General features: G+C 43.1%; 1 long non-coding RNA gene and 1 gene segment (V, D, J or C); one reads left to right on the forward strand and one right to left on the reverse strand.

The window, feature by feature from the left end:
- LOC148136292 (uncharacterized) overlaps positions 1 to 4680 on the reverse strand; it is a 53912-nt gene extending 49232 nt beyond the window's left edge. The window contains exon 1 of the long non-coding RNA XR_015754549.1: positions 4578 to 4680. This is a non-coding gene — a long non-coding RNA (uncharacterized LOC148136292). The remainder of the gene's footprint in view (positions 1 to 4577) is intronic.
- Positions 4681 to 11507: 6827 nt separating this feature from the next.
- Positions 11508 to 21011, forward strand: part of LOC122545453 (Ig heavy chain C region-like) — a 69244-nt gene continuing 59740 nt past the window's right edge. The window contains exon 1 of the C gene segment in view: positions 11508 to 12960.

Consider the following 21011-nt stretch of genomic DNA (forward strand, 5'->3'; position numbering starts at 1 on the left):
GGAAGCTATTGACAGAATTCTCCAGGATCGGATTTAAGCACATTTGGAAAAGCACTGCCTAATTAAGGGCAGTGAGCATGGCTTTGTGTAGGGCAGGTTGTGTCGTACTAACTTGGTTGAATTGTTGGAGGTGATCGATGAGGATAGAGCGGGTGGATATTGTCTCCATGGATTTTAGTAAGGCTTTTGACAAGGTCCCTCATGGTAGGCTCATCCAGAAGAGTATAATGCATGGGATCCATGGTGACTTGGCCGCATGGATTCAGAATTGCTTTGCCCATAGAAGGCAGAGAGTAATTGTGGAAGGGTGTTTTTCTAGCTGGAGAATGGTGACTAGTGGTGTTCCGCAGGGAATCATACTGGGATCTCTGCTTTTGTAACAGATATAAATGACTTGGATGGAGTTGTAGATGGGTGGGTTAGTAAGTTTGTAGATGATGCAAAGATCAGTAGAGTTGTGGATATTGTAGAAGGTTGAGAGAGGATGTCGTGGCATATAGATCAGTTGCAGAAATGGGTGGAGAAATGGCAGATGGCGTTTAATCCGTCTAAGTGTGAGGTGCTACTCTTCAGGAGATCAAATGTTAAGGGAAAGTATACAGTTAAGGGCAGAACCCTGAACACATTGATGTACAGCTGGATATTAGGGTTCACATTCGTAGCTCCCTGAAAGTGGTATTAAGAAGGTGTGTGTCATACTTCCAGTCTTGGTCAGGACATTGAGGCCACGAGTCAGGATGTCATTTTGCAGCTGTATATGACATTGGTTAGGCCATATGTAGAATATTGCATTCAGTTCGAAGTTAAAAATCACACAACACCAGGTTATAGTCAGACAGGTTTATTTAGAAACACGAGCCTTTGGAGCGCTTTTGATGGTTGTGGAATATAAGATCGTAACACACACAATTTATAGCAAAGGTTTACAGTGTGATGTAACTGAAATGATATATTGAAAAAGACCTGTGTCTTATAACCTTATACTCCACAACCACCTGATGAAGGAGCAGCACTTCGAAAGCTAGTGCTTCCAAATAAACCTGTTCGACTGTAACCTGGTGTTATCTGATTTTTAACTTTGTACACCCCAGTCCCACACCAGCATCTCCAAATCATGGCATTCACTTCTGGTTGCCACATTACAGGAAAAATGTGGAGGCAGAAGGGATTTACCAGGATGCTGCTTGGATAGAGGGTACGAGATATAAGTAGAGGCTTGGAAAAACTCCTGTTGTTTTCTCTGAAGTATCAGAGGCTGCGGGGAGACTTGATAGAGGTCTATTGGAGACAGTGAGGAATGTGGATGCTGGAGTCAGCTGAAAGTGTGTGGCACTTGAAAAGGCACAGCATGCAACAAGTGATGATGTTTTGGGCAGGATCAAACTTCATGACTGGGGAGGAGGAAGGGGGTTGAGAGATAAATAGGAGAAAGGGGGTTGGGGTTAGGGAAAGGTGGGCAAAGGTAGGAAGCGATAGTGACATGTCGGTGGGTAGGATGGAGCGGATAGGTAGGTAGATCAGGTCAAGAGGGCAGATCCAAGTCAGAGGGTTGGATCTGGGATGGGGTGGGGTGTAGGGAGATTTGGAAACTGGTGAATTCAATGTTTATGGTTGTTGGCTCCTGAGGTGTTCCTCCTCCACCTTTACATGTGGCCTTGTGTGGGCAGTTGAGGAGGCCCAGAATGGTGGGGTTGGTTCGTGTTTACAGACCAGAGATGTTCACTGAACCATTCCGCAAGTTTGCGCTTGGTCTTTCTGATGTAGAGGAGACCACATCAAGAGCACCAGATGCAATAAACGAGATTGGAGGATATACAAGTAAATCTCTGCCGGATTTGAAATGATCCTCTGGGGCCTTGGATGAAGGTGAGGTGGGAGGTAAGGTCACAGGTTTTGCACCTCTTTCGGTAGCAGGGGAAGGTGCCAACAGTGGAGAGGGAGTTAGTGGAAACATGGACCTAACAAGGGAGTCACAGAGTGAACGGTTCCTATGGAATGCAGATAGAGGTAACGAGGAAAAGATATTTTTGGTGGCAGGATCTGACAGCAGATGGCAAAAGTGGCAGAGGATGTGCATGAGATTTGGAGATTGGTGCAATAGACTGAAGCAGCCGAATACAAGGAATAACTGGCATTAAAGGAAACTAAAATATACACCAACCAGAAAAATATGAAGCTGGCAAATATATCACAGTGTAAAATCACAGATTTCTTTCTGCTCTCTATTCTGGATCATTCTCGTTTTTTCTCTGACCCCTCAGTCCTTTGTGCACCTTAATGTCCTTGAAAATACATCTGACAGTCAAGACATTGATAAAGAGAATAAAAAAAGTGAATGGGAACATTGGTTCATGGTGCTTCCAGGCTTTAAATTAAAGTAGTAAGGAGTGTTTTTCAAAAGAAATGAAAGTACAAATTGTTGCTCGAACACTCATTGCAATTTTTTCACTGCAATACTTAGTTTTCATCTGATGAGAATAAATGGTGACAAAGAAGAAAATAACAGTGAACCAGACACAACAGTCAATGGTCAAGTGACTGAGAATGTAGATTACACTACAAGCAGGAGTGATGCCCAGGAAACATGATTGATGATAATAACAATATGCAAATCTGCGAAATATAACATAAAAAACAATGAACAGATGGTGACATGGCCAAAACATGGTGAGTGTTGCATGTAGAGAGACCACACTTATCCTGAACCAGGAATATAATCACCACTAGACTAACTGTAAGAGAGAAAAACAAAGAGAGACTTGAAGTTACTGGCCAAACATTCTCCATGTCTGAGGTTAGACAATAGGTAATGGCACAAAATTAATTGTTGTTCCATGTCATGACGTTTAAAGAATCTGAATCACAGAAGCTCACTCTCTGTAAATGAATCGTTTGCATTTTTAAAAGACATTGGAAAGAACAAGAGCAGCACATTCCTCGCAGAAACATGGTCATGTACTTTTTTTTTTTTGAGGTTGGCAAGTTTCACCTGCTTTATAGGTTACTTAAACTGGCTGAAGTTTCCCATAAGACTACAATATCCAGGCAAAGACATCCCGGATCAATAAAACAATGGAAGCCAGGACGAGTTGGAATGAAAGGTTTGTTTCCGTGCTGTACATCTCTTTGACTTTATGACCTAACTTGGACATTGATTGTGAGGTTTCTATATTTTATTTTGGAACAACTCTGATTACCTCCAGAATAGTATATTCACACTATATGAACTACAGTACAGGGCACTGAATCACTCCACAGTGTCCACAAATGGACACACTCCACAATATGGATGAGCAAGTGATCAAGCATCGAGTCCCTCCATCGTGTACAGGACTGAACATCCTGACAATCTGAACCATGAGTGTATTCAGAAATGAATCCAATCACCATGTCCCAAGTTGGATACCCACCGTAATCAGAAGAACTTTAACATTCTCCCGACCTGTCTAAAACTATATTCCCCAGTGAAATAGAATCTGAATCCATGCACCATTAATCATTGCAACTGTTCAGTTTAGAAATCAGACACTTTATCTGGGACTAAGCAAAGCTTCTATCTTTGGCCCTCTCTTTGTGAATGGAAAAGATCCTTCTCCTAGATTTGGAACACACACTGGGGCTAGAAGTTGCCATAGTTTCCCCAGCATTCTCCATATAGATCATTACAGCTTGGAATCAAAGATGAATAAACACATAGCTAAGTTGATAGCCAAAGACAAAATAACAATCCCAAAGGAAGGCACAATGGAGTATCTTCATACAGACCATAATAGTTCAGGGAACATCAAAGGATAACAGCAACAAAGAACAAGGTGGGAAATATCCTGTTGGACAAAATTGTTTGAGCCTCTGTGCGATAGCTGCTGCCAAAGCATTCCAGATCTCAGTGTTTGTCCTATTAACTCCACACCACAGTACTATGCACTGTTTTACAAATGGCACAATTGCATGCCTTTTTCATAAACAAATAATTCAACAATATATGTCATCATTGGAACCCTGTGCTTAAAACTCCTCCCAGCAATATGTCCTCACAAATATCCTGCTCCCACACATCCACTGACTGACAAAAACACACAAGATGATCAAACCATTCTGTGCTGAGCCTCACATTGTTCCATAACCACTTGCTCACCCCATCCATTGCATCTGGGCTCCCATTTGGAGCAAGCTACTTATGCAAGATCCATCAAGAAAATACCTTCGCATCAAGGAGTGTGAAACATCAAATGTCACTAAGAGGTGGGTTGTTACAAAACCTATCTGAACAATAGCCAGCTTTGAACTATGACAGAGAGAGACTGATCTTGCTAAACTGCTTGCTAGACCAGTCGGGGCCCATGCTCAGCCAAATGTCATCAATGTGGCCTCTGCAAACGAGAAACAGACAATGCTGCACATTGCTGAGGAGCCTCTTACTTGACAAACTATTCGTTTTTAACTCAGTAAGTGAGGACACCATCATCTAGCAATGGGATTTGCCTTGCTAAATGGAATAAAATAATTACCAGCCATCAGTAGATATAAATATGATTCAATACAGAAATTTATATCAGTTAAGTTGTTACAAAACTTACCAGGGACACCAACAGTTTCGAGGCTGCATCCATCTTGGACTCGGAGGTATCCTCAACACTAGATAGGGCAGAGCGAATCAGCCTTTGAGCTGTTCTGAGGGGCCAGGTATGACTTCTTTTGATGACATTTGGCCGAGCACTGGCCCTGACTGGTCTAGCAGCAGTTTAGCAAGATCAGTCTCTCTCTCTCTCTCTCTCAGTTCAAAGCCGGCTATTGGTCAGATAGGCTTTGTAACGACCCACCTCTTAGTGACCTTTGGTGTTTCACATTCTGTTTGTGAGGTCACAGCTTTCAAGCGTTCCACATGTTTGTTCTGGACTGTCTCACTGACCCAAATTTTGTAAGTGGCAGGACCTGACCTCAAGTTAAACTTGTCTCTTAACCATACAGGGCCATTTCCTTGGTTCAAGCACCAAACTTCATCCCGTTAATTAAATCGTCTCTCTCGCTTAGAGGAGGCTTTGCTGTTCCTGCACTCATTTCACCCTGCCCTCAAGGTCTGGAAATATCTGGGTTAACCTGTTGCAGAGTCTTCTCCCTATCAGCAACTCTGTTGAAGCGCTCCCTGTTGTTGTGTGAGAAGTGGACCTATAATCAAACAGGAACAGGGATAGAACATAGAACAATAAAGTGCAGAACAGGCCCTTCGGCCCTCGATGTTGCACCGATCTGTGAAATATTCTCAGCTCGTCCCCCTACACTATCCCAAAATCATGCATGTGCTTATCTAAGGATTGTTTAAATCTCCCTAATGTGGCTGAGTTGACTACCTTAGCAGGTAGGGCATTCCACACCCTTACCACTCTCTGCGTAAAGAACTTGCCTCTGACATCAGTCTTAAATCTATCACCCCTCAATTTGTAGTTATGCCCTCTCATACAAGCTGACATCATCATCCTAGGAAAAAGTATTTCACTGCCTACTCTATCTAATCCTCTGATCATCTTGTATGTCTCTATCAAATCCCCCCTTAGTCATCTTCTTTCCAATGAGAAAAGACCCAAATCTCTCAGCCTTTCCTCATAAGACCTTCCCTCCAGACCAGACAACATCCTGGTAAATCTCCTCTGCACCTTTTCCAATGCTTTCACATCCTTTCTGTAATGGGGCGACCAGAACTGTACGCAATATTCCAAGTGGGGCCGCACCAGCGTTTTGTGTAGTTGGTATCAAGAGATGCTGCAGGCCACTTCTTTAAGCCTGTCTTCAGCATTTGGAACATTCTTTCTGCTTGACCAGCCATTCTCAACAGAGGCCCTGTCACATTTGAAGGGGGCCACAGTCTGAAAATCCTGAGAAGGGGAGCCCCAAAGGTTTATGGGGGGCCTGGTAACTGAACCGATGAAATACCTAAGCAACAACCTTCATTAGAGTCAGTAATTTCCCTCCTATTTATAATATCGTTCCATCACACCATTTGAATTTGGCGCACCTGGTAAATTAATTTCCTTCAGCTCCTCTCATGCAGCTTCACTTCAGAGTCAGTCACAAAGCAACATATTCAATCAAGGGTTCTCTTAGTAACTTTAAAGCATATGTGTTTGGATATATCATATGCTAAGGTAGGTTGTGAAAAGTGCTTATTACTGTATTTCAAGTCACGGAAAATTTTTTAAAACCCAAGATTTGGGTGACAGCATTTTTTGTCGGAAATGTATCTGTGTTTTGTGTGCTTATTCCCAAGTCAAAAACATTTAGGCAGCCTTCCCAAACCATTTCCAGTCATGTTGTCAATTTAGCTAGAAGAAAAAGCAAAATCATTTTTTTTTTCATTATTGGCAGATTTTAGTGAATGCGTATGACAAGGAAAATTGGAAAGGGAAAATTATATTATTATGCATGTATGCTATGTCATTTGCTAAATCTCAGTTGAAATTTTAAACTTCCACAATAATTTAGTTAATTTGGCAACTAAACATATGTAGTGAGTTTTCCCAAGTCACTACAACATCTCTCGTATGCTTCATTGAGGTAAGATGTTACGCAATGCTACATCATGACTACTTCTATTCTTTATTACATCTACACCTTGAAAGGATGTTGGGTGGATGCTTATTCCATGTATATAATATAAGAAAAAGAAATAAAGCAAACAGAAGAAATTAGTTCCGGGGCAGGAGAAATGTGCTGGAACCAGAGAAGAGCTCCTTGGGGGGCTGTGGCCAAAAAACAGTTGAGAATCACTGGACTAGACCATTGGACAATAGATGCATAGAGCTGTCATTATATGCCAAATGCCTTTTGACTTTAGGAAATATTCAAATTCCCTGCTGGTAAATGACATTCCATTGTCCGTGACCACTTCCAGGAGACTGTATATCACAAAAGATGCTGACAGCTTCTCAATTGCCATCCCTGAGTTTGCCAAACAGACTTTATGCATTATCCAACCAGTTTGAATGGGTATTCACACTGACCAGGAACATTGTCCCGAGGAAAGGACCAGCATAATCAACTTGTAGGCAAAAGTGAGGACTGCAGATGCTGGAGATTAGAGTCAAGAGTGTGGTGTTGGAAAAGCACAGCTGGCCAGGCAGAAAAATTGATGTTTTGGGCAAAATAATAAGAAAAAGAAACAAAGCAAATAGAAGAAATTAGTTCCAGGAAGGCCCTGGAACCTGAGAAGAGCTCCTAGGAGGGCAGTGGCCAAAAACTGGTTGAGAATCACTGGGCGAGACCATTGGACGATGGATGAAGGGCTTTTGCCTGAAACGTCGATTTTTCTGCTCCTCGATGCTGCATTTCTAGCACCACACTAAACCAACATCTAATCGAATCCAGGGTTTACGCAGCCATTCCCACAACTGTGGTAGTAGTAATTGTTATCCTTCTTGGCACTCTGGGAATATCCAACCCTGGCCACCAGACATAGCTTCTTGCTAGTATCTTCATCTTGGAAACCTCTGGATGACCTTAGTCAAGTTTGGTAGCAACCTTTACTCGGGATAATCACCCTTGTTCCCCATAATAGTATGCCGTTCTCTATGGTGATCTGGTCTCACTAGGTCTTGCTGGGTATGATGGCCCTTCTGTCTCCCCCATTACTACCAGCTGCTTTAGTTTTGCTAGGATAGCATCTTTTTGTGTCCCTGGTTGGATATTGTCAGCAGTGACCAGAAGGGTGTCCAGGAAGTTTAAAACCAAAATGGACAGTTTCAGGGGAGGCACCACTAGAACATAGAACATTATAGCACAGTCGAGGCTCTTCAGCCCTTAATGTTGAGCCGACCAGTGAAACCAATCTGAAGCCCATCCAACCTACGCTATTCCATTTTTATCCATATGTCTATCCAATGAACATTTAAATGACCTTAGAGTCGACTACTGTTGCAGGCAGGCCGTACCACACCCCAATTACTCTGAGTAAAGAAGCTACTTCTGACATCTGTCCTCTATCTATCACCCCTCAATTTAAAGCTATGTGCCCTTCTGCTAGCCATCTTCATCTGAGGGAAAAAAGCTCCCACTGTCCACACTATCTAACTCTCTGATTCTCTTATATGTCTCAGTTAAGTCACCTCTCAACTTTCTTCTCTCTAACGAAAACAGTCTCAAGTCCCTCAACCTTTCCTCATATGACCTTCTCTCCATTCCAGTCAACAACACAGTAAATCTCCTCTGAACCCTTTCCAAAGCTTCTGATAATGTCGTGATCTGAACTATGCGCAATACTCCAAGTGCGGCCATACCAGAGTTTTGTACAGCAGCAGCATGACCTCATGGCTTTGAAACCCGATCCCTCTACCAATAAAAGTTAACACACCCATACCCCTTCTTAACAACCCTATCAACATGGAAGGCAACTTTCAGGGATCAATGTACATGGACACCGAGATCGCTCTGTTCATCTGCACTACCAAGAATTTTACCATTAGCCCAGTATTCTTTATTCCTGTTGCTCCTTCCAAAGTGAATCACCTCACACTTTTCTGCATTAAACTCCATTTGCCACCTCTCAGCCCAGCTCTGCAGCTTATCTATGTCCCTCTGTAACCCAGAACATCCTCCGGTACTATCCACAAGCTTAGTATAATCCGCAAATTTACTAACCCATCCTTCTACACCCTCATTCAGGTCATTTGTAAAAAACGACAAACAGCATAGAGTCATAGCCTTGTGGTACACCACTAGTAACTAAACTCCAGAATGAACATTTTGCATCAACCACTACCCTCTGTCTTCTTTCAGCTAGCTAATTTCTGGTCCAAACCACAAAATCACCCTCAATCCCATGCCTCCAAATTTTGTGCAATAGCCTACCATATCAAACACCTTACTGAAATCCATATATACCACATCAACCACTTTACCCTCATCCACCTGTTTGGTCACCTTCTCAAAGAATTCATTAAGGTTTGTCAGCTATGACCTACCCTTCACAAACCATGTTGACTATCCCTAATCAACTTATTTCTTTCTCGATGGTTATAAATCCTATCTCTTATAACCTTTTCCAACACATTACCTACAAAGGAAGTAAAGCTCACTGGTCTATAATTACTTAGGTTGTCACTACTCTCCTTTTTGAGCAAGGGAACAGCATTTGCTATCCTCCAGTCTTGTGGCACTATTCCTGTAGACAATTATGACATAAAGATCAAAGCCAAAGGCTCTATAATCTCCTCCCTGGTTTCCCAGACAATCCTAGGATAAATCCCATCCACCCCAGGGGTCTTTCCTATTTTCACACTTTAGAGAATTGCTAACAACCCCTCCTTGTGCACCTCAATCCCATCTAGCCTAATAGCCTGTATCTCAGTATTCTCCTCGACAACATTGTCTTTTTCCAGTGAGAATATTGATGAATAATATTCATTTAGTGCTTCCCCTGTCTCCTCTGACTCCACGCATAACTTCCCACGACTATCCTTGATTGGCCCTAATTTTACTCTAGTGAAGTATCTGCTTGTGGGAGGTAGCTCAAGGCATCTGTATTAGTCGATTGGGTTCTTAGACAATGAGATAAAATGAGGACTGCAGATGCTGGAGAGTCAGAGTCAAAAAGGTGGCGCTGGCAAAGCATAGCAGGTCAGGTAGCGTCTGAGGAGGAGAGCCAATGTTTCATGCGTATGACCTTCATCAAGAATGGAGAATGTTCTAACTTGTACTTGTACGTGCTGGGAATAAAGGCCCAATCCTGAATTCTACCAGAAGCAGTGGGCAGCACCACCTTGTCTTCCTTCAGTCACCTTAGCAGGGGTTTGTGATCTGTTACTAAGGCAAATCCCCAAGCATAAAGGTACTGGTGACTGCCAAACCTTGTTTCTCTATCTGAGCATATTTGTGTTCAGCATCATCCAAGGTCTGGGAAGCACACACATTTGGCCACTGTTGAGCCAATACTATCCTGCTAATCCACGGAGAGGCATCACATGTCAGCACCACATCTCGCTTGGATTGTGGTGGACCAACACCCTAGATGATGATAGCTGCCTTTTCACTTCCCTAACAAGGGCTACTTCTTTGCTATGTGACTATTTCTAACGTTGATCTTTTTTCGTTACAGGTGTAAAGGCGCCAAGAAGGAGGCTAGGTTCATATGAATTTCCTTAAATAATTCAGTAACCCAAGGAAAGACCTAAGCTGCAGTCCACATGTGGGAGCTGGGCTCCTTTGATCACCTTCACTTTCTCTACCAATGGGTGTAACCCAGTTTGTCAACTCTTTAAGCCATCCAAGATATCTGTCCACCTGGGAAAAACATGATGTCCAAGTTCTCAAAGTGCTCCTTATTGGTCTTCGCTGTTATTAGTATGTCATCCAGATAAATGGTAACCAGGGGTAGCCCTTGTAAAATGCTCTGCTGCCAAAAGGCACAGGCTGATGATACCCCAAAATGGCAGTCTTGTATATTGATATAAATGCTTATGGGTATTAATTATAGCATTCTTCTGGCACTCCTCATCCAGTCACAATTATAGGCCAGTGTGGCTCATGTCGAGCTTCATGAAGGACAGCCCACTCCCCCCCCTCACCCCCCTCTAGCTTTGTGTACAAGTCCCCTATGAAAGGGATTGGGTATTTATCCAGCTGTGGAAAGGAGTTTACCATTTGCCAAATATCCCCACAAAGACAAACTGTACTGTCAGGTTTCACAATTGGTATGACTGGTAGTGCCCATTCTACAAACTAGTTTGATGATTCCTTGGCTGTCCAGCCTCTTGATTTCCACCTTTACCTTTGCCCGCAATGCAAATGGCACCCAGCAGACTGTAGAAAATCTCGGAATTGCTTCCTGGTCAGTATGGGGTCATGTGACTTTGGCCCCTTTGAAAATCTCAAGCCCTTCCTGAAATACTCCTTCGTATTTTACGAGGACTTCATTGTGGCAGCCATGTTCTGATTGAAAATTGTTGAGCCAATCAAGGTGAATCTTTCTCAACCAATTCCGTCCCAATAGGTTTGGGCCCGAGTCTTTTACTACCATCAGCGATAACTGCACCAACTGCTTCTCACAGGAGACAGGAACTGAAGTCATAGCCTTAATCTGCAACATTTCCACAGTGTATCTTCTCAGGCTGGCTGAGATCTATGTAAACTTAAGGGTTTTACTCCTGAGTGAATCTTGTCAAAAACAGATTCTGCACCGACAGATACAGCTGCACCATTATCAACCTCCATCGGAACTCGGTGACATTTAACCAAACATTAATTTTAGTTGGTTCTGATTTGGATGTCACTAAGCAATTTGAATTGTTCCAAAGCACATATAGAGGGACTTTACAGGATGTGCACTCTCCTGGGTGCAGGCCTATGAGATTTCTTAATCTAATCAGGCCTTGTAGCTCTCCATTGCTATCTCAAATCTGACAGCAACTACAATGACTTGTCAGCCCATTTCCTGGAGAACTTTTGAGCCACGTGGCCGAGACTCAGCTTTGTTGAGGTTCTACTGTTGGCTGACCTGGGGACCTCTGCTCAGCATATACCCTTCGTTACACTCGGTGGTTGCCTACACTCGAGTGGTGTTCCCTTAGCTCAGTTGGAGAGGTAAGGGAGTCTAGTTCCATCGGAATGCCCTGTAGCTCCCACAGTCCACTTGGTGCATTTTCTAATGACAACACCATTTGCAGTGTCTGTTTGAAGTCCAGTTGTGCTTCAGCTAATAGGCACTTCTGTATGGTTACATCATTAATCCCACATACCAAGCAGTCTCTCAGCACCTCATTCAGTGATAACCCAAAATCACATGCCTCTGCCAGTCATCTCAACCTCGTCAAAAATTCCAATACGGATTTCCCTTGTTATCTGACAGCCGAATAAAACTGGAAGTGTCTCAGAATTAGAGGTGGTCTGGGTTGTAATGTTCCTTATTCAGCTCCGTAAACTATTAGAAGGTTTTAGTGTCTGGTGCCTCTGAGAAAGTTAAGGCACTTAGAACGGAGAATGCTGCGTTCTGCAAGCATTCAGAAGGATTACTCATTGCTTTTAATCTGCCCCAATGTCATTTGCCTGGAAAAATATTGCTTTCTTTCCACATACTATGCTCAGTCTTCAACAGCAGGATCAAATGTCTCAAGCTTCCTAAATAAAGACATGATGCCAGAAATGCTTCCGCCAACTCCAAGATGACTGGAGCAAGTAAATGTCCTTCAGGCATGCCATGTTTTCTGTGAAGATTAGAGTGGTGCTGGAAAAGCACAACTGGTCAGGCAGCATCCGAGGAGCAGGAGAATCGACGTTTCGGGCAAACCTGCTCCTTGGATGCTGCCTGACCTGCTGCGTTTTTCCAGTACCACTCTAAACTTGACTCTAATCTCCAGCATCTGCAGTACCCACTTCCACCTATGTCATGTTTTCTGTTTCATTGGCACTGAAATAACTGCACGGAGACCAGTGCCCCGTCACCAAGTTACCCTTCATTTACTGTGCCCAGCACACTGACTGTGGCCAGCCAGCTCAGAATTAGTCACATGACTGAGGAGACTTTTATTACCTGGTTATATTTATATTTTTATTCAAAGCCCACATGAAGTTACAACAGATAACAAGCACTGTACATCAAAGCTCAGCAGAGAAATGGTTAACTTTGCACACCCCAAATCTCATTGTAAACAATAACATAAAACATTGTAACAATGCTGCCCCTTTGACAAGGTTATGTTGCCCTTGGTTTTTTTCAAGAGGAGTTATAAAGTCAGTGGTGCTGCAATGATTAACAGACACTGCCTAAGTCAACAATCAGAGGAGACCTTTAGGTTTTTTTTAAACACAGTTGTACAGGGGAGCGGCCAGTTCTCCCAATTCAGGCTTTTTCCTAGTTTAATTTAGTTTTAGCAGGCAGTCAAAAACTGCCAGCAGACAAAGAAGCAGCTACAGTGAAAAGAGGTTCCATACTTCAAAGGTCTTGCCTGAAATTTCTCTCTGAAATCTCTCCTGCCTGTAAGAACCTATATTTAAATTTACTAAGGGTGTGTTTATGGGATGTTGCGGGAATTGGAACAGCTTTGTTAAGTTGCGTTCGAGTTGGTTGTGTTTTCAAATAGTTAAGTTATTCTAAATTCTGTTTTATTTTGTTTGTGTTTCAATTGTAATGTGTAAATAAATTCTATTTTCCTTGAAGCCATGTGGTTTGACCAGCTGCATCACTCCTAGAACATCCACTAAACATCTGCCTTTATAAAATATAAGTTAGGGTCAGGGTTACCTTTGTAAAATATCTTGCAATGGTCCGGGCTGGTCCATAACAGATTGGAGACTCTTGGTGGGATTGATTCTACTTGGGTTAGAGTTATTGGTCTTTAAGGAGGCAAATGGTGGGTGTTAATGTCTTTTGTTCCAGCTAATGAATTTAGTTGGTTTAAGCAGTGCTTGGTATAATAAGGGCTATTTCAGTCACTAAGAGTTTTCTGGGGGTGGAAGAAGTGACTTTGTGGCTTGACAAGAGGTGAACAAGGCAAAGCTGCTGGAAATGGTAGACAAGCTGGCGTTAGGGTCACCTTCATCCCTGAGAAAAGGAGACAATTGCAGCAATACACAATTACATTTTAATTTGCTGGAAATTCCATCAGAATCTTTAGAAATGGCTAAAATTAAATTGAAAATAAATCAGCCTGATTTAGAAGCAAAAGATAAAGAGAGAGAAAAAAACAATCAAATGGCTTGAATTACGATTTAAGGCAGAGCAAAAAGGAAAGGACAGAATTGCTTTAGCAGAACAAAAAGAAATGGAAAGAGAAGACAGGAAGAGAGAGAGAGAGAGAGAGAGACAGAGTTGAAACTTCAGAAATTGGCACTTCAACAGAAAAGTTGGCTTAAAAGGATGGAGGTGAAGGTAGGAGGGATGTTCTGTGAGGAAAATGGTAAGGATGAGAAAACCCATCATGGCCAAAGGCCTGGTTGGTATCTGTTTAAATATACGAGGAGAAAGTGAGGACTGCAGATGCTGGAGATCAGAGCTGAAAATGTATTGCTAGAAAAGCGCAGCAGGTCAGGCAGCAGATTCCTGAAGAAGGGCTCATGCCCAAAATGTCGATTCTCCTGCTCCTTGGATGCTGCCTGACCTGCTGCGCTTTTCCAGCAACACATTTTCAGCTCTGTTTAAATATATCCAAGCATTGCCTAAATTTGATGAGAAAGATGTACTTGTTTTCATCTCATTTGAGAAGGTGGCTAAACAAATGAAGTGGCTGGGGTGACCATGCTGGTTTTGTTGATTCAAATAAAGCTGATCGGGACAGCTACTAAGGTATTTGCATCTCTACCAAAAGGAGGTATCTGAGGAATATGAGGAAGTGAAGAAAGCTATCTTCAGTGTGTATCAGCTTATGCCAGAAGCTGACAGACAACATTTCAAGAATTGAAGGAGGGACCCTGGTTAAACTTAGAGAGTCAGAACTGCAAGAGTAGCAGCTGAACTTGCTGCTGCTGATAAATTGGTTCAATAATCAAAGTTTGGCTTCCAACATCAATTTCACTCCGTGAGGAATAGATATAGGGAAAAAGAAAAAGGGAACAGTAGATCTCAGTGAAGATCATAAGGATAACTTACCACGTTATAGAAAGGAAACCCATGAAGAGGAAAGAGAATTTTAAAAAGCTCTGGGGTTTTCACTTCAATAAAGTACGCCACATGAAATCAGAGTGTTGGTGGGTTAGGAAAAGAACTGGGAAGGTGGATGTAGGAAAACAGGATAAACCAGTGAATTTTATTGGAGTGGCAATGGAAAGCACAGTGGAGGCTAAAAAGCTGCACCAAGATGTACAATCTGGACAGAGGTTGGGCAAGGAGGCCAGACCTTAAACCATTTACATGTGAATATAAATCAGCAGCAGGTAAAGAGGTTACCGTATTAAGATGTACAGTTTCGTGCCAATCGTTGATGCTGAGAAATGAGGAGACATGTAACTCTGAAGCATTATTGCCGGAAAAAAAGTAGTAGTACTTGGAATTCACGGTGAGACAAGAAGTGCTCAGTTATGCAGAGTGAGTATAGAGTGCCCAGTAAAAAGTGGACGAGTGGTGGTAGGAGTACAGGAAGAACTCTCAGCTTCAGAAATACAATTTGTCCTCGGTAACGATATAGCTGGGTCACAGGTAGAAGTGCTGCCTACTGGGGTTGAAAAGCCAGTGAAAAATCAGGTAACTGAAGTGTTACAGGAAGCATATCCCAGGACTTTCCCTGACTATGTGGTAATGAGGTCACAAAGTCACCATTTGAATCAGGTGGAGAAATCAAAGAGTACAGATAAGAAAGTTGAAGTAGAATTATCAGAGACCATATCTGATTAAATGATTGAGACAGATGGAGGACAATGTGGGTATCTTTAGCTCAGAGAAATTAACTGACTGACAACAGATAGATGAAAAACTGAAGCAATTGTATCAAAGAGCACGCCCGTAAGAAGAATCTGAGTGTATCCCTGAATGCTATTGCCTTAAAAATAATGTCATAATGAGAAAATGGAGATCATCACATATTCAGGCTGTTGAGAAATGGGCAGAAGTTCATTAAGGCATATCACTAGTGGCTTATAGAAGGTTGTGTTGAAGAAAATTCTTGGGAGTCAGGCCTTGAGCATTAACAGACTTTATTACATGGCCATAGGGAGTACGTCATGCCTCACTGAGAGAGATAAGCATTGTCCGAAGTAATATCAAATACTATAAGTTATACAGTATTTTAAGGTGGGACTTACTGAGAGGATACTTACAGGTACATTTATCCAAAAGAGCAAAGACAATTTCAGCTTTCATAACAGTCCATCCAAATCTCAGACATATTACTGACAACATAAATGTTGAAATTCTGAGGTGCTGTGAAGTCTGTGGACCATGTATATATTGGGTGTGGGCGCTTGCACTCCCTTTTTGATTTTCTAAAAAACCTTCTTCTCTGTTTTTGGTTACATTTCAGTCCCACACTCCTGACCTTTGGGCACCCGGTACGGAGGGAGGGCAGGGCATCCCACGAGGATCTCCTCGTGGGTCTGCTCCTGAGTCTAGCCAAACTAGCCATAAACAGGAGCAGACCCACGAGGAGATCCTCAGACCTGCCCTGCCCCCCCCTCCGTACCGGGTGCCCAAAGATCAGGAGTGTGGGACTGAAATGTAACCAAAAACAGAGAAGAAGCTTTTTTAGAAAATCAAAAAGGGAGTGCAAGCACCCCCACCCAATATATACATGGTCCACAGACTTCACAGCACCCCAGAATTTCAACATTTATGTTGTCAGTAATATGTCTGAGACAATCATATATCCTGATCATAATCCATTAAGTTTGTGGAGAAAGTTAAGTACAAAAAGTCCAGACTGTTTAGATGGAAATTATTATTATAGCCATTCAATTTGAAAATTGTACATGTGGCAGGATGGGAAAGCATGATTGCTGATGCATTGCCAAGATTTGGATGAGAAACAGAGGCATTCAATGGCAGGACTGAAATAGAATATAGTAATACATGTTTGCAAGATTATAGTCAATGTAATATTATATGTGTTGTAGTGTACAAACAGTGTAAGACTAAGGGGTTTTAAAGTGAAGCCATCTTTGGATATTGATGATTAATCTTTTAAGGGGGGAGGTGTGAAGGTGCTGCCCCTTTAACAAGGTTATGTTGTCCTTGGATTTTTCCAAGAAGTGTTATAAAGTCAGTGGTGCCAAAATGGCTATTGGATACTGCCGAAGTCAACAATCAGAGCAGACCTTTAGGTTTTTTTTAAACACAGTGTACAATGAAAGGTTTATTCCTCATTTGATTTACTTTTAGCAGGCAGTCAAAAATTGCTGGCGGACAGAGAAGCAACGACAGAAAAAAGGTTTCATGCTTCAACAGAGATCTTGCCTGAACTTTCTCTCTGAAATCCCTCCTGCCTGTAAGAACCTGTCTCTTAAAAATCCTCCAGCCCAAAGGGGTAGCCATGGGCACACGTATGGGCCCCAGCTATGCCTGTCTCTTAAAAACACCTCCTCCCTCACCTCTATCCAAGGCCCTAAAGGAGCCTTCCACATCCAAAGTTTTACTTGCACATCCACCAATATCATTTATTGTATCCGTTGCTCCCAATGCGGTCTCCTCTACATTGGGGAGACTGGGCGCCACCTAACAGAGCGTTTTAGGGAACATCTCTGGAACACCCACACCAATCAACCACACCACCCTGTGGCCCAACATTTCAACTCCCCCTCCCACTCTGCCAAGGACATGGAGGTCCTGGGCCTCCTTCACCGTCGCTCCCTCACCACCAGACGCCTGGAGGAAGAACGCGTCATCTTCCACCTCGGAACACTTCAACCCCAGGGCATCAATGTGGACTTCAACAGTTTCCTCATTTCCCCTTCCCCCACCTCACCCTTGTTCCAAACTTCCAGCTCAGCACTGACCCATGACTTGTCCAGACTTGTCCTACCTGCCTATCTCCTTTTCCACCTATCCACTCTACTCTCTCCTCCCTGACCTATCACCTTCATCCCCTCCCCCACCCTCCCATTGTACTCTATGCTACTTTCTCCCCACCCCCACCCTCCTCTAGCTTATCTCTCCACGCTTCAGGCTCACTGCCTTTATTCCTGATGAAGGGCTTTTGCCCGAAACGTCGATTTCGATTTGGATGCTGCCTGAACCGCTGTGCTCTTCCAGCACCACTAATCCAGAATCTGGTTTCCAGCATCTGCAGTCATTGTTTTTACCTTGTAAGAACCTGTGTTTGAATCTACCATTTGCCAAGGGGTGTGTTTATGCGATATTGTTGGAATTGGAGCAACTTTGAAAATTGCATTTTCAAATCGTTTGGTTTTTCAAATAGTTGTTATTCTAAATTCTGTTTTCTTTTTACTTAGATTACTTACAGTGTGGAAACAGGCCACACTGACCCTCCGAAGAGCAACCCACCCAGACCCATTCCCCTACATTTACCCCTTCACCTAACACTACGGGCAATTTAACATGGCCAATTCACCTAACCTGCACATCTTTGGACTGTGGGAGGAAAGCAGAGCACTCGCAAGAATCCCACACAGACACGGGGAGAATGTGCAAACTCCACACAGACAATTGCCCGAGGCGGGAATTGAACCCGGGTCTCTGGCAGTGTGAGGCAGCAGTGCTAACCACAGTGCCACCCATTAGAATAGAGTTCGATCACATAGGATTCAGGGTGAGCTTTCCAATTCATTACAAAATTGGCTTTGGAGTAGGAGACAGAGGATGGCGGTGGAGGGTTGTTTATCGGACTGGAGTCCTCTGACAAGCGGTGTTCCACTTTCAAATATCATATGTAAACAAATTTTGTTCTATTTGAAGCCCTGAGGTTTAAACCAGATGCATCACTTGTGGAATATCCACTATACATCTTCCTTTAAAAAAAAAAGGTCAGATCTTGGCTACCTTCCAAAGATATACTGGAGGGGGTCAGGCCTGGTCCATAAGTGTTATATAGAAACCAACAAAATTGTTCCTCAGGTTTTTTATCATTTTAGAAAAAGGACTGCAAAAGTCTAAAGACATTGCATAAAAAGAAAACCAAACATAACATCTCCTCAAAATAAGCAAGACAAAGTTCACATAAAATAACAGCACACAGCAACAGACACTGTATCAGAGCATATCACCGAAAAGTGAGATTATGGTATAAAACATTCCATGTAAACACATCTCATTTTAGTCAGTAATACAAAATATTACTGAGTGGTGCTGGAAAAGCATAGCAGGTCAGCCTGAAACGTCGATTTTCTTGCTCATAGAGTTATAGAGATATACAGCATGGAAGCAGACCCTTCGGTCCAACCTGTCCATGCCGACCAGATATCCCAACTCAATCAAGTCCCACCTGCCAGCACCAGGCCCATATCCCTCCAAACCCTTGCTATTCATATACCTAGCTGAAAATGTGTTGCTAGAACAGCGCAGCATCCAGGGAACAGGAGAATCGACGTTTCGGGCGTAAGCCCTTCTTCAGATATTCATATACCTATCCAAATGCCTCTTAAATGTTGCAATTGTACCAACCTCCACCACATCCTCTGGCAGCTCATTCCATACACATACCACCCTCTGCGTGAAAATGTTGCGCCTGAGGTCTCTTTCCCCTCTCACCCTAAACCTATGCCCTCTAGTTCTGGACTCCCCGACCCCAGGGAAAAGATTTTGCCTATTTATCCTATCCATGCCCCTCATAATTTTGTAAACCTCTATAAGGTCACCCCTCAGTCTCCGACACTCCAGGGAAAACAGCCCTAGCCTGTTCAGCCTCTCTCTGTAGCTCAGATCTTCCAACCCTGGCAACATCCTTGTAAATCTTTTCTGAACCCTTTCAAGTTTCACAACATCTTTCTGACAGGAAGGAGACCAGAATTGCACACAATATTTCAACAGTGGCCTAACCAATGTCCTGTACAGCCGCAACATGACCTCCCAACTCCTGTACTCAATACTCTGACCAATAAATGAAAGCATACCAAACGCCTTCTTCACTATCCTATCTACCTGCGACTCCAGTTTCAAGGAGCTCTGAACCTGCACTCCAAGGTCTCTTTGTTCAGCAACACTTCCTAGGACCTTACTATTATATGTATAAGTCCTGCTAAGATTTGCTTTCCCAAAATGCAGCACCTCGCATTTATCTGAATTAACCTCCATCTGCCAGTTCTTAGCCCATTGGCTCATCTGGTCCAGATCCTGTTGTAATTTGAGGTAACCCTCTTCACTGTCCACTACACCTTTAATTTTGGTTTTTGGTGTCATCTGCAAACTTACTAACTGTACCTCTTAATGCTCGCATCCAAATCATTTATGGAAATGATAAAACGTAGAGGGCCCAGCACCGATCCTTGTGGCACTCCACTGGTCACAGGTGTCCAGTCTGAAAAACAACCCTCCACCACCACCCTCTGCCTTCTACCTTTGAGCCAGTTCTGTATCCAAATGGCTAGTTCTACCTGTATTTCATGAGATCTAACCTTGCTAATCAGTCTCCCATGGGGAACCTTGTCGAACACCTTACTGAAGTCTATATAGATCACATCTACTGCTCTGCCCTCATTAATCTTCTTTGTTACTTCTTCAAAAAACTCAATCAAGTTTGTGAGACATGATTTCCCACGCACAAAGCCATGTTGACTATCTCGAATCAATCCTTGCCTTTCCAAATACATGTACATCCTGTCCCTCAGGATTCCCTCCAACAACTTACCCACCACCGAGGTCAGGCTCTCCGGTCTATAGTTCCCTGTCTTGTCTTTACCGCCCTTCTTAAACAGTAGCACCACGTTTGCCAACCTCCAGTCTTCCGGCACCTCACCTGTGACTATCAATGATACAAATATAGAACATAGAACATAGAACAATACAGCACAGAACAGGCCCTTCGGCCCACGATGTTGTGCCGAACTTCTAACCTAGATTAAGTACCCATCCATGTACCTATCCAAATGCCGCTTAAAGGTCGCCAATGATTCTGACTCTACCACTCCCACGGGCAGCGCATTCCATGCCCCCACCACTCTCTGGGTAAAGAACCCACCCCTGACATCTCCCCTATACCTTCCACCCTTCACCTTAAATTTATGTCCCCTTGTAACACTCTGTTGTACCCGGGGAAAAAGTTTCTGACTGTCTACTCTATCTATTCCTCTGATCATCTTATAAACCTCTATCAAGTCACCCCTCATCCTTCGCCGTTCCAACGAGAAAAGGCTGAGAACTCTCAACCTATCCTCGTACGACTTCCTCTCCATTCCAGGCAACATCCTGGTAAATCTTCTCTGCACCCTCTCCAAAGCTTCCACATCTTTCCTAAAGTGAGGCGACCAGAACTGCACACAGTACTCCAACTGTGGCCTAACCAAAGTCATGTACAGCTGCAACATCACTTCATGACTCTTGAATTCAATCCCTCTGCTAATGAACGATAATACTCCATAGGACTTCTTACAAACTCTATCCACCTGAGTGGCAACCTTCAAAGATCTATGTACATAGACCCCAAGATCCC

The sequence above is a fragment of the Chiloscyllium plagiosum genome, unplaced genomic scaffold, assembly GCF_037043375.1.
Source record: "Chiloscyllium plagiosum isolate Xiang-an unplaced genomic scaffold, Cpla_swu_hap1 HiC_scaffold_46, whole genome shotgun sequence".
Classification (NCBI taxonomy): Eukaryota; Metazoa; Chordata; class Chondrichthyes; order Orectolobiformes; family Hemiscylliidae; genus Chiloscyllium; species Chiloscyllium plagiosum.